The sequence below is a fragment of the Dasypus novemcinctus genome, chromosome 3, assembly GCF_030445035.2.
Source record: "Dasypus novemcinctus isolate mDasNov1 chromosome 3, mDasNov1.1.hap2, whole genome shotgun sequence".
Classification (NCBI taxonomy): domain Eukaryota; kingdom Metazoa; phylum Chordata; class Mammalia; order Cingulata; family Dasypodidae; genus Dasypus; species Dasypus novemcinctus.
In genome coordinates this window covers 27,591,123-27,605,235 of record NC_080675.1, presented here as the reverse complement: position 1 = coordinate 27,605,235, position 14,113 = coordinate 27,591,123, and positions in this window count along the sequence as shown.

Genomic DNA, 14,113 nt, shown 5'->3' with positions numbered 1-14,113 from the left:
CTTTTAGTTTCTATTGTAAATGGATTTTTTTCTTAATTTCATACTTAGATTGATCATTACTAGTGTATAGAAACTACTGATTTTTGTGCATTGATCTTGTACCCTCCACTTTACTGAATTCATTTATTAGCCCTAGTAGCTTTGTTGTATTTTTTGGGATGTTCTCTATACAGGATCATGTCATCTGAAATAATGGAAAATTTACCTCTTCCTTTCCAATTTAGATGCCTTTTATTTCTTTTTCTTGTCAAGCTGTTCTGGCTAGAACTTCCAGAAGAATGTAGAATAGCAATGGTGACAGTGGACATCCTTGTCTTGTTCCAGATCTTACAGGAAAAGTTTCAGTCTTTCACCATTGAGTTTAATGTTAGCTGTGGGTTTTTCATATATGCCCTTTATCATGTTGAGAAAGTTTCCTTTTATTCTTATTTTTCTAAGTTTTTTTTTTTTGAGAAATGATGCTAGATTTTGTTAAATGTCTTTTCTGTGTCATTAAAGATGATCATGTGTTTTTCCCTTTGTTTTGTTAATGTGGTATATTACATTAATTGATTTTATGTTCAACCACCTGGAACAAAATCTCCTCAATTTTTTGAAAGAGTTGGGGAAGGAATGGTATTAATTCTTTTTGGAATGATTGGCAGAATTCCCTTGTGAAGCCATCTGGTTCTGGGCTTTTCATTGTTGGTTAGTTTTTTTATATCCCTCCTCCCCCTCCCCCTCCCTGCTCTTTTTGCTATCTCTGTCCATTCACTGTGTGATCTTCTGTATCTATTTCTCTTTTTGTCTTCTCTTCTCGTTTTTTCTCCTCTAGGATTCACTGGGATTCAATCCTGGGGACCTCTGAGGTAGAGAGAGGTTTCCTGTTACCTGTACCACCTCAGTTCCTGGTTTCTGCTGCGCTTTACCTTGACTCTCCCTTTCGTCTCTTTTTTGTTGTGTCATCATCTTGCTGTGTGACTCACTTGCACTGTCACTGGCTCACCACATGGGCACTTGGCTTGCCATGTGGGCACTCATGTGGGCACTTGGCTTGCTGCTCAGGCATGCTTTCTCTTTTTCTTTTTCTTTTTTTTACTGGGAGGCCTCCAGGATTGAACCCAGGTCGTCCCGTATGGTAGGCGGAAGCCCTATCACTTGAGTCACATCCACTTCCCTGTTGATTGGTTTTTGATGACTGAGTCAATCTCTTTACTTGTAATTTGTCTGTTGAGGTCTTCTATTTCTACAGAAGCCAGTGTAAGTTGGTCATATGTTTCTAGGAATTTTTCCATTTCACCTAGGTTGTCTAATTTGTTGGCATATCCCCTGTCTCATTTCTTATTTTATTTATTTGCATCTTCTCTCTTTTTTTGGCAGTTTGGCTGTTTCTCAATTTGATCAATTTTTTTCAGGAACCAACTTTTGGTTTGCTAATTCTATCTATTGTTTTTATTCTCAATTTTATTTACTTCTGCTCCAATCTTTGTTATTTCTTTCCATCTGCCTGCTTTGTAATTGGTTTGCTGTTCTTTTTCTGCTTCCTCTGAGTGTGTAGTTAGTTCTTTGATTTTAGCTCTTTCTTCTTTTTTAATCTTTGTGTTTAGGACTATGAATTTCCCCCTCAGGACTGCCTACAATGCATTCCATATGTTTTGATACATTGTGTTCTATTTTTATTTTTCTTAAGATATTTGCTGATTTCCCTTACAATTTCTTCTTTGATGCACTGATAGTTTGAGTATGTTATGACATCCATATATTTGTGGAGTTTCCAGTTTTCTACCTGTTATTCATTTCCAGATTCATTCCATTATGATCAGTGAAGATGCTTTTATAATTTCAATCTTTTAAAACTTATTGAGGCTTCTTTTGTGACCCAACATATGGTCTATCCTGAAGAATGATTCAGGTGCTCTTGGGAAGAATGTGTATCCTGCTGGTTTATGTCCATTACATCTAGTTCATTGATCACATTTTTCAAGTTTTCTGTTTCCTTATTGATCTCCTGTCTAGATGTTCTGTCAATTGATGAGTATGGGGTATTGACATTTTCAACTATTATTGTAGAGGTGTCTATTTCTCCCTTTAGTTTGTTTGTTCGTTTGTTTTTAAAGATTTATTTTATTTATTTCTCTTCCCTTCCCTCACCCCCACCGTTGTCTTCTCTCATTGTCCATTTGCTGTGTGTTCTTCTGTGTCCCCTTGCATTATCAGGCAGCACTGGGAAACTGCATCTCTTTTTTGTTGCGTCATCTTGCTACATCAGCTCTCTGTTTGTGTGACACCACTCCTGGGCGGGCTGCACTTTTTTCACACAGGGCGGCTCTCCTTGCAGGGCTCACTCCTTGCACATAGGGCACCCCTATGTGGGGGCATCCTTGCGTGGCACAGCATTCCTTGCATACAGCAGCACTGCGTGTGGGCCAGCTCACCACACAGGTCTGGAGGCCCTGGGTATCGAACCCTGGACCCTCCATATGGTAGGTGAATGCTCTATCAGCTGAGCCACGTCCATTTCCCTCCCTTTAGGTTTGCCAGTGTTTGTTTCATGTATTTTGTGACACTGTGGTTAGGTGCACAGATTCTTATATTGTTTCTTCTTGGAGATTGTCCCTTTTATTGATATTACATCCTTCTTTGTCTTTTATAACAGCTTTTGACTTTAAGTCTATTTTGTCTGATATTAGTATAACAGCCCCAATCCTTTTTTTGGTTACTATTTCCATGGAATAGCTTTCTCCAAACTTTCACTTTCAAACTATTTGTGTCTCTGTGTCTAAGGTGAGTCTATTGTAAATTACATATAGATACGCATAGATTCTAACTCACTGCTGTGAGTTCTTCTATAGTCTAGTCTGGGAGGGACATGGGCCTCTGCCTCTAGAGAACTCCCAAGAGATAGAGAAGAGAAGAGGTCTGACTGGTCTAGAATGGAAGTTTCTTACCTGATATTTTTCTCTTTCTTCATTTCAGGATTTGTGGAGTCCTTTTCCAGTCTCTACTGTCCTTCATAGTTCTAAGCAAAGGAAATTTGTCCTTATCTTTGATGAATCTCTGGTGAGGTTTTTCAGGGGATGTCTTACGTTGTTGTGTTGATGATATTCCATTTGAATTTTGTTTATTGTTTTTTCTAGTTTCTTAGAACAAAGGGTATACCATCTTGCCTTATGATGATTTATCTTTTGAGGCTGTACTCCTCTTCTTCCTCCCAGGGAGCTCTGCCTCTGTGAAGATTAAGATGGTGAAGCTGTGGCCTGGAATGTGGGGGAGGGGCAGACCTAAATTCTATGACATTGCTGGCATAGAATGCCCAGTCTCCACTAAAGCAAGTGCTTTTCATAACCTGAGTCCTGCTGTCCTTGCCCAGCCACATTTTTTCAAAAGCAGCCCATATTTTACTCAGTGACAGTACAACATGAGAGATAACCGTCTGTGCCGTAAGACTTTTCTGGTTCTAACTAGCCACCAGAGATGGCCAAGCTCCCTTGTAAGATCTCCAGATACTTATAAGTCATAAGAAGGAAGATGGAGCACCAAGACAGCTAGCAGAGGCTGCGGAGGACAGTATAAGGGAAATCCCCACACTCAGATTTGCTAGGACTGAATAGAACTACTCAAAATTCCCTTCAAACCAAGAGAGTGTTAAAATCTACTCTCTTTACAAGAAATTGTAAAAAATGATGTAATTCTGCATTGAGTTTTCAAGCTAACTGAAAGTCTAAGTAGAGTCAAAATAAAAGACAGGATGTTGCAAAGATCGTATTGTCCACTAGTCAAAGAATAATCTTCAGTCATTTATTGTGTAGAAGCTCTGCTGATCCCTAAATGTTCTTTTCAGCCACATACCTAGTTATAGGTAGTTATCTCTGTCAAGAGCATCATAAAAGTAAAACCACAGCAATTCATATGTCTTTAGGTCAAAATGAGCAGCTGTTAATACATAAAACAAAAATTGTTAAAACATTTTTATTGTAGCTAAATAATATAGTCTCTGCTCTACTTTAATGGATACTTTTGAAAAAGATAAAATATAGAGGAATTGTTGTGAAACATCACTTTCTGATATCCAGACAATGCTAATGGTTCTTCTACAAAAAGAAAAATGTAATAGTCTATAGCCATTCTCATTCATTTGTTACATGTAAGGATTTGTGTGTGTGTGTTTAATGTATTTGAGTACAAATATTTTTCTCTATATTTAAACTGATTCACTTTATCATTTGTGTTTATTTGATTCATTTTAAAAGTTATGCTACGGGGGAAAAATTAACTTTTTGATAGCAATTTAGTGAGCAAGCTGTTAGAGCATGGCTATCCTGAAGTCTGGTTTAAATCTATTGAATTGAAACCTGGTAAGCATGGGAGATGTTACCTACCTTATGGTCTCTATCAAGCCAATTTCATGCTGTCTAAATAAGGATTAAAACCTTCCCACGCAACAAAATAAAAAAAACAGGCAAAAAATATTAAGCAATATTTTTTAAGATGGTGGACATGAGGCAAGAAGGACAGTGATGGCATTATAGTACCAAAGGACCAATTGGCAAAAGCTTTATTCACTTTAAATTTCCTTAATGTATATGATTCAATAATGCCTGCTGAATGGCATTATGCATCTATATGATATGGACTTAACAACAAGGGTCAATGAGTTAGTAATGTGCAATATCCTTTTTCAGAATCTCTATTCTTAGGCGAACAAGTGGTATATACTAACAATTTTACTATTTGGAAATGTAAAGGAAAATGGTTACCAACCCCTTAAATTAATGACACCTATAATCTTAATATACATGAAAACTTGTGGAAAGTATTTCTTGAACGTGCCTCTAATTATGAATGGATTGGTAATTACAGTCAAACAGGTCATTATCTACAATTAAATCAAACCTAACAATTGAAAGGATGTGTCAGGGATTCTTTCGTATTCATTACTGGAAAAATAACTATAAAAGATAATGCCTTGTTTTATAAAAAATGGTGCCTTGTATACATGTCTGTCAGAAAGTGTGTTGCAGGATGGAGACACCATCACAATAGCCAGAAGACAATGAGGTATATGGATTCCTGTCCAAATGAACTGAATATGGCAGTCATCACCTGAAAGTCAGCTATTGCTTCACATGGCACAAGAAATCCTGAAATGGACAAAAAGATTTGTTGCACTCCTAATAATTAGTATAATGAGACTAATTGGAATCATCACAGCTGCTGCAACCACTGCTGTGGCTTTGCATGAGACTGTTCAGACTCAACAATATGTGAATGATTGGCATAAAAATGCTAGTGATTTGTGGCATACCCAAGAGCACACAGATGAACAGTTAAATAATCGCGTTAATGAATTAGAATTGGCTGTTTTGCATATTGGAGATCAATTGTATAATTTAAACTTGTTAAGGGGATTGAAATGGGATTGGAATGAAAGCAACTTTTGTATTACTCCTCTTGCCTATAATTCATCTGGTATAGAATGGAGAAAAATTAAAAGTAATATCTCTCTGGAAATAACTGAATTACAAAGGAAAATATTAGAAATGTCTCAAAATCCTTCATGTAGCTAATGATAAGAATATTTTCTCAGATATGATTTCACATATTACAAAATTTAACCCAGTTAATTGGTGGAAATCACAGCATTTCCTGTCAACTTTAGGAATAGGGCTAATCATATTTGTTCTGTTACTCATAATTCTTGCCTGTGCTGGACAGAGATTTTGAAGAAAATTGCAAAGAGTAACAGCCATGGGACATGTAAATAATCTGGTGCTAGCAAAAGCACTTCAATAACTTCCTTTAGTCGAAGAGCTTGGCCGGTAGTCAATGATGGGTAAGACTCTTGAAAGGAGGGCAACCTAAGACAGGCATGGTCACCTCGACTAAAACAAGAAGGAGGAAATGTTGGAAACTGAGGCACAGTGGTCTCACAGGGAGACAGAGTGCCTTTTCCATGGTTATGCTTGCACCCTAAGGAATGTGGTAATTAAGAATTCCCTACAACAGGATGAAGCTGTTAGAGGCTGAAAGAAAAGATGAGTACATATCTTTTGTAGTAAATAGAACACTTAGACTTTCTACCTTCAGATAAGGTTTTTTGAGTTCCTTAGTAGTGCTAATAGTTAACTGCATGTTGCTGCTTGTTGTCACATAGACTGGAGTATATAGAGATATATACTCCAATAAACAATAAACAATAAAACAATAAAGTTGGCTGATGAGTCTCTACTCGCAGACCCCCTGATCCTAGCTCGCTTGTTCTTTCTGTCTTTTTCGTTCTTTCTCTTTGTTTCCTTCTCCCTTTTCTGTTTCTTTCATTCCCGATACCCTTTGTGTCCAAATCTCCAACTGGACAGTGACCCTTGAAAGAGAGGAAACAAATGAGGTGAGCCTTATGTTTGCCACAATCTACTTCTTTGAGCAAGTTTCCAAACCATGGTATAGTGAGAGGAATCCGAGACAGAGCCTAGTGGATACTCTGAATTGAGGAGATGGACTTGAGCATCTGGGAACATTAAGGCAGGTAGAATTTGGAGGGTAAACTAATGGAGAGGAGAGAGCTACATAGAGAGAGAGCACTCCAGAGAATTGCAAAGGATTCCACTGAGTATGAAGCAGAACACTGATCAGAATATGTGTGAGGAAACTATCTAAGGCCAGGGAAAGAATCATCTGATAGAATTGAAGGCAAAAGTACCTGGAACTCACACTGGAACTCCCCTCTAGGCTGATTGAACACCTCATAATTCATGGGGCATTGGGTAGAATATTCAGAAAGATCTTGCCTCAGGAGTGGGGAATAATTAGCAAAGATTAAACATTGCTCTATTTCTTCCTCACAAACCTGAAAAGCAAGGCTCCCAAAATAATGTTTCCAGGTAATTTAACCACATCCAAGAACAAATCTAAAGAATATTTATACGAATACAAAATATCCAGCACCAAAAAAAGGTAAATTTTACTATGCCTGCCTTCCAAATAAAAGTCACTATGCATGCAAAGAATTAGGAAAATGCAACCCATAATAAAGTATGACCATTAATTTCATGTATCAACTTGTTCAGGTTATAGTATCCATTTGTTTGGTCAAGAAAGCATGATCTCATTGTTACTGCTAGGGTATTTCATGGATTTAAATCATTAGTCGGTTGATTGCATCTAAGGCTTATTTCGTCTATAACCAACAGAGGAGTTGCCTTCAGCAATGACAGGAATCTCCTTATCCAATCAATTGGAAGCCTTACAGAGAACACTGAGGATCTCAGCAGTCAGAAGAATTACTATCTCTACTTTGGCAAGATCAGATATCACAAATGGTAGCAATAATACTGAATTTGACGACGTTGTGGAAGCTGAGACATTCAACGATCATGTTTGGAAGGCCAGGACTCAGTAATAATTTCGGGAAGGAATTTTTATTTACAACTGGCTGGGCTCGGTGGGCCCTTGTCCTAATAAAAAAAGAGTCCCGAATAGGATTTTTGGGTTTCTTTTATACAGAAGATGTAGGAGTACAGAGTCAAACAGTGGGGCTTACATGCAAAAGGACTTTTTGTTAGTTTCTTAGAGTTTAAAGTGTTTTATCTGAGTATCAGATAGGTTTTCAATTAACACATACTCTCTAGGTAAGCTTGAATTAACACATACCCCCACACACATATCTTCCACTTTCCAGGTAAGCTTGAATAAACATATTTAGTTTGCATCCTCCCTGAATATTCAAAGTCTATAAAGCCAGTATTACTTAATTGGCTTTCCAGGACTGGAGTGGTTGGCATGGTTATGAAAGGTGGGGCTACAGTTCTTATTGTTTGACATACACTGCCCAGGTTATTTATGAAGAAACAAACAGCTCCCTCCCCCCCCCCCCCCCACGCACACACAGCTCCTATCAACATAACAAAAGAAACTATTCACAATGAAAAACAAAAAACAATTTTTTAAAAATGAAAAGAGCATCAATCAACTGTGAGACGATTTCAATCAGCCTAATTTAAGTATAATAATTGGAATTCCCAAGGAAAGGAGAGAGATAAGGGGACAGAAAAAAAAAGATATAGGAAGAAATGATGGATGACTTTTTTCAAATTTGGGAACAACCATAAGTACACAGATCCAAGAACCTCGACAAACCCTGAGCATAAAAAAATTAAAAGAAAGCTACAACAAAGAACATTATAATCAAATTGTTCACAACCAGTGATAAAGAAAATCTTAAAAGCAGCCTCCGGAAGGGGGAAGAAGGATGTTACATACAAAATAACAACAACAAAAATAGATGACAGAAGACTTGTCCTCAGAAACATTGTAAATAGCAAGACAATGAAGAAACATTTTTAAGTACTGAAAGAAAAAAAAAAAAAGAAATGGTCAATCTAGAATTCTATACCTAACAAAAATATCTTTTAAAAATGAAGAAAAATATGTATTCAAACATATAAGAGTTGAAATAATTCATAATCAGCAGATCTGTACTGCAAGAAATGTTAATGGAAGCCCTTTGGGCAAATGGAAAATGACACCAGACAGAAATATGAATCTACACTAAGGAACTGAAGAGGACAGGAAAAAGTGAGAAATATATAAGATTTTTTTCTTAATATTTAAAACTCGTTAAAAGGCAATCAGCTATTTTAACAAAGATAATAACAAAACGTATAATGATTTTTTAACCTATGTGTAAGTAAAATGCATGAAACAACAGAGGCATAAAGGCAGGGAAGATGGAGAAATAGAAATATAGTGTTGTAAGATTCTTAAACCATTCTTAAAGTGGTATATTATCAATTGAAGGTAGACTGTGACAATGTAAAGATGTAGGAACCCTAAAGCAACCACTAAAATAACCAAAGAACTATAGGTTAAAAGTCAACAGAAGAGATAAACAGAATCATAAAAGTTTCTGAATGAATTATAAAAGAGGATATCAAAGAATGAGTAGAAAAAAAAACTGATAGCAAGATTATGGATTTAAACCTAATATCAATAATGGCACAAAATATAAATAGACCAAAAAACCTAAAAAAAAATCGATTGTCAGATTGACTTTAGAAAGCAAGACCCAACTACTACTATTTATAAGACCCAAAGAGGTTAAAAGTAAAAGTATAGGAAAAGAATACCATAGTAACACTAATCAAAATAAATTTGAATTGGCTCTATAAATATTAGGCAACATAGACTAAAGAGCAAAGGCTATCACAAGGGATAAAGAAGCTCATTTGATAATGATAAAGGAGTCAAATCACCAAGAAGACAAAATATCCGAAATATTTATGCACTTATACATGAAGCAAAAACTGATAGAAATACAAGAAAAAACAAATACCCAATTATAATAAAACATTTCAGTACCATATATCAATAATTGATAGAAAAAGCAGACAGAAAAATCAGGAAAAATTCAGACTACTTAAACAACACTATCAACAACATGGCCTAGGGAAGCGGATTTGGCTCAACTGATAGAGCATCTGTCTACCACATGGGAGGTTCAGGGTTAAAACCCAGGGTCCCCTGACCCATGTGGTGAACTGGCCCACGTGCAGTGCTTATGTGTGCAAGGAGTGCAGTGCCACGCAAGGGTATCCCTGGCATAGGGGAGCCGCACGTGCAAGGAGTGCACCCTGCAAGGAGAGCTGCCCCACATGAAAAAAGCACAGCTTGCCCAGGAGTGGTGCCGCACACACAGAGAGCTGATGCGGCAAGATGACACAACAAAAAAGAGACACAGATTCCCAGTGTCACTGACAAGAATGCAAGCAGGCACAGAAGAACACAGAGCGAATGGACACAGCAAACGAGGATAAGTAAACGATGGATAAATAAATACAAAATAAATCTTAAAAAAAAAAAAAACAACATGGTCTAATTAACACTTTTAGACATCATCACTCAAGAACAGAATGATAATTTTTTTCAAGTGCACACAGAGCATTTACCAGAATAGACCATATTCTAAGCCATAAAGATAAATATAGTCTCATTTCTCTTGGGTTAATACCTTCATGTGTGATAACTGGGTCATACGTTGAATATATGTTTAGAAGCTGCCAAATTATTTTCTAAAGTTGGCGTACCATTTTGTAATCTCACCATCAATGTATGAGAGTTCTACAACCTCACCAGCACTTAGTATTAGCAGTTTACTTTATTTTAGCCATTCTAATAGGTATATAGGGTATTTCATTGTGGTTTTAGGTTGCATTTCCTTAATGACTAATGACATTGAGCATTTTTTCCTTTTCTTTTCTTTTTCTTTTTTTATCCATACATTATTCTTGACTGTTTGTTCAAATAATTTGTGAATTTTTTAATTGGGCTTTTTGTTTTTCAGAATTTTGAGAGTTATTTTTATATTAGATACAATTTCATGGTCAGATATATATTGGACCAAAGAGGAGATGTTTTTGTGTTTTGTTGTTATTTTTTGTTTGCTTGTTTTTAGGAGGTACTGGGAATTGAACCCAGGATCTCATACTTGGAAGCAGGCACCCAACCAGTGAGCTACATCTGCTCCCCAAGGTTTTGGGTCTGATGAACTTCAATTCATCATATTTTTAATGAATCATGTTTTGGGATTCATATCTAAGGAATGTTTGCTTGACAGAAGTCATAAAGATTTTCTACTGCATTTTCTTCTAGAAGTTTTATTATTTCAGTGTCTATATTTGGGTCCATGATGCATTTTGAATGTAATATTTGTATTTTGTACGAGGTGTGCATTGAAGAAGATTTATTTATTTGTCTTACCGTTTTTGCTTATGAAGGTTCAATTGTTCAAACACCGTTTGTTGAAAAGAATCCCTTCTATATAGAGCTGCATTAACAGCCTTACTGAAAATCCATTGGCCATATATGTATGGGTCTGTTTCTGAATTTTCCATTCCATTCCACTGACTTATGTGTCTTATCCTCTGCCAAAACCACCTTGGCCTAACAACTGTAGCTACATTTTAAGTGTTTAAATCAGGTAGTATAAGTGCTCCAACATTGTTCTTTTTATTATAATTATTTTTAATGCATTTCCTTGCCATCTAAATTCTAGAATCAACTTGCCAATTTCTACAAACATTTCCACCTGGAATTTTGATTGTGATTGCACTGAATCTATAGGTCAATTTCAATATAATTGGCATCTTAACAATATTGAATCTTACAATCTTATTAGCATGTTTTTCCATTTCTTAAAGTCTTTACATTTCATTCATCTGTGTTTTATAGTTTTCAATACACATTTATTTTAGATTTATACTTAGGTATTTTATTTTATTTTCTGATTCTATTGTAAATGGTACTAATGTTTCATTTTCATTTCCAATGTATAGTTCCAGTCTAAGGAAATACAATGAATTTTGCAAATTGACCTTGAATTTTGTGACCTTGTTAACTCATTTTTATTTCTAGTATATTTTTTGTAGAGTCTTTAGTATTCATGGACAATCATGTTATCTGTGACTAGTGAGAGTTTTACTTCTTCCTTTCCAAACAACATATCTTTTTTTTTCATTATTACACTATCAGTACTTCCAGTATGATGCTGAATAGGAGTAGTGAGAATGACATTCATGTTTTGTTCCAATTTAAAAGGAGAAACAGTCTGTCTTTCACCATTGAGTATAGTATAATCTGCCAGTCTTTTATAAAGGCCCTTTATCAGTTTGAGGAAATTCTCATCTATTCCTAGTTTGCTGACACTCGTTTTTTTTTTAACCATCAAAAACAGATGTTGGATTTTGTAAAATATTTTTTATCTATTAAGATTATGATTTTTCTTCTTTTGTCTGTTGATATGGTAAGTTACACTGATTGATTTTTTTACCTCATTTTAGTTAATATTTATTTATTTATTTACTCTCCCCTCCACACACACCCCTTGTAGCTTGCTTGCTGCCTGATCTCAGTGTCAATTCGCTGTGCATTCTTCTGTGTCTGCTTATCTCCCTTTGGTGGGTCATCTTGCTGCACCAGCTCTCTGCAGGTGCAGACTGTTAGCTCTCCATGGGTGCAGGCATCAGCTCTCTGCAGGCACGGGCCAGCTTGCTTTCACAAGGAGGCCCTGTGATGCAAACCCAGTGCCTCCCATATGGTAGACGGGAGCCCAATTGATTGAACCACAGCCGCTTCCCTACACTGATTGATTTTTAAATGTTAAGCCAACTTTGTTTTACCATAATAAACCTCACATGATCATGATGTATTAGCCTTAAAGGGAGAACCTTTTATCTGTAAGGTTCAACATGCTATCCAACTTATCCAGTGAATTTTTAATTTCGGATGTTGTACTTCATAGTTATAGAATTTTCATTTAATTTTCTTGTTAATTTCCTTTTCCCAACTGAGTTTCTCAATCTATGTCATCACTATGACCACCTTTTCACTAAATTCCGTATTTGCAATAGCTTATTTTAATGTTCTTGTCTGCCAATTCTGATATCTGGAACATTATGGAGTCAATTTCATCATAGTGTTTTTTCTCATGATTATGATTCTTGCTTCCCTGCATATCTAGTATTTTTTGTTGTATGCAAGACATTGTGAAAGGTACATTGCATGAAGTCTAGATACATTGTCTTCATTTAAAGGGCTTTCAGTTATTTTCTTACAGGCAGTTAACTTACTAGTGAATCATCCTGATCCTGTCAGACTTATTTATATTCCTTGTTGGGATGGATCTGTTTTGATTTCCTTCTTAGTACTAGCAAATGGTCCTATTTTAGTGTGAGGTCTTTATTCGTGAAGCATGGTGTCACTGAATGTCTGAGGTGCTTAGTTAGATCTCCTCACTCAAATATTTCCCAGCACTGCACAACTTTGAGTGTTTCTGTTTGGTTTTCAGCCCCACAGCAGGTACAATCTTCTAGGATTTGAGGAGTCTTGCCCCATGCCTAAATTGCCTAGTCCTTAATGATGGGCCCTAACAAACTCACACACAGGAGACATCTGCTTCCCTCTTGTATAGCTTCTTTTGTTATAGGACCCTGCCTCTCCCCCCAATTCAGCACCTTGAATTTTGTATAGCTTCTACCCCTCCAGTACTTTTCCATCTCAGCATCCCTGAATTCCAATCTTTACCTTGTCAGCTCAGCAAGACCATCATCACTTTTTATTTGAGTTTTATTTCCCTGCATCATGATCTGAAAAGTGTACCCAGGCAGATAGCAAAGAAACCCATGGGGATTATTTCATATGTTCCCCTCTCTTAAGGATTATAATCCTTCACTGCTTGTTGTCAAATGCCTGAAAACAGCTACTTCAAATATTTTGTATATAGTTGTATAGTTGTTTAAAGCAAGAGGTCAAGTGTAATACGAGTTACTTTATCATAGCTTGAAGGCAGAAGTCTTTCCAGATCCTGCTTTAAAAATGAGAATGTTTGACTAGATTTCTAGATGTCATATATGTTTGATCCACCCAAAATAAATTTTCCAAATATCCAGACTCTTATCTTGTTGGTAGAGACCATGGAATCTAAGGAATCTTACTATTTTAATTCTAAACTTGCCACTTACTGTCTTCTGAGTGTCCCCATTCTGTGATTCATATCTCTATATTGAAAAAAATCTACCATGCAAGAATGTGAATAATAATAATGTTCCTGTTATTAATCATACTTATAATTTTTCTTTTTTCTTTTTTAATTATCTTTTTAAAGTTAATAGATCACACAAAATGTTACATTAAAAAACATAAGAGGTTCCCATATACCCCACTCCCTACCCCCCACCCCATCATTTTTTAAATTGTATTTTTTGAAGATACATAGATCACAAAAAATGTTACATTAAAAAAATAAAACAGGTTCCCATATAACCCCAATCCCCTGCGCCCACTTCTCCCACATCAACAACCTCTTTTATCATTGTGGCACATTCATTGCATTTGGTGAATACATTTTGGAGCACTGCTGCACCACATGGATAATAGTTTACATTGTAGTTTAGGCTCTCCCTCAGTACATTTAGTGGGTTATGGCAGGATATATAATGTCCAGCATCTGTCCCTGCAATATCATTTAGGACTTTGGAGATAGTGAAACATGGTAATATGACAGGGAATCACTTCCCTAGACAGGATTTTTAGGGAAAATCTTTCTGAGGAGATGATACTTAAATTGAGACTTGAATGACATGAA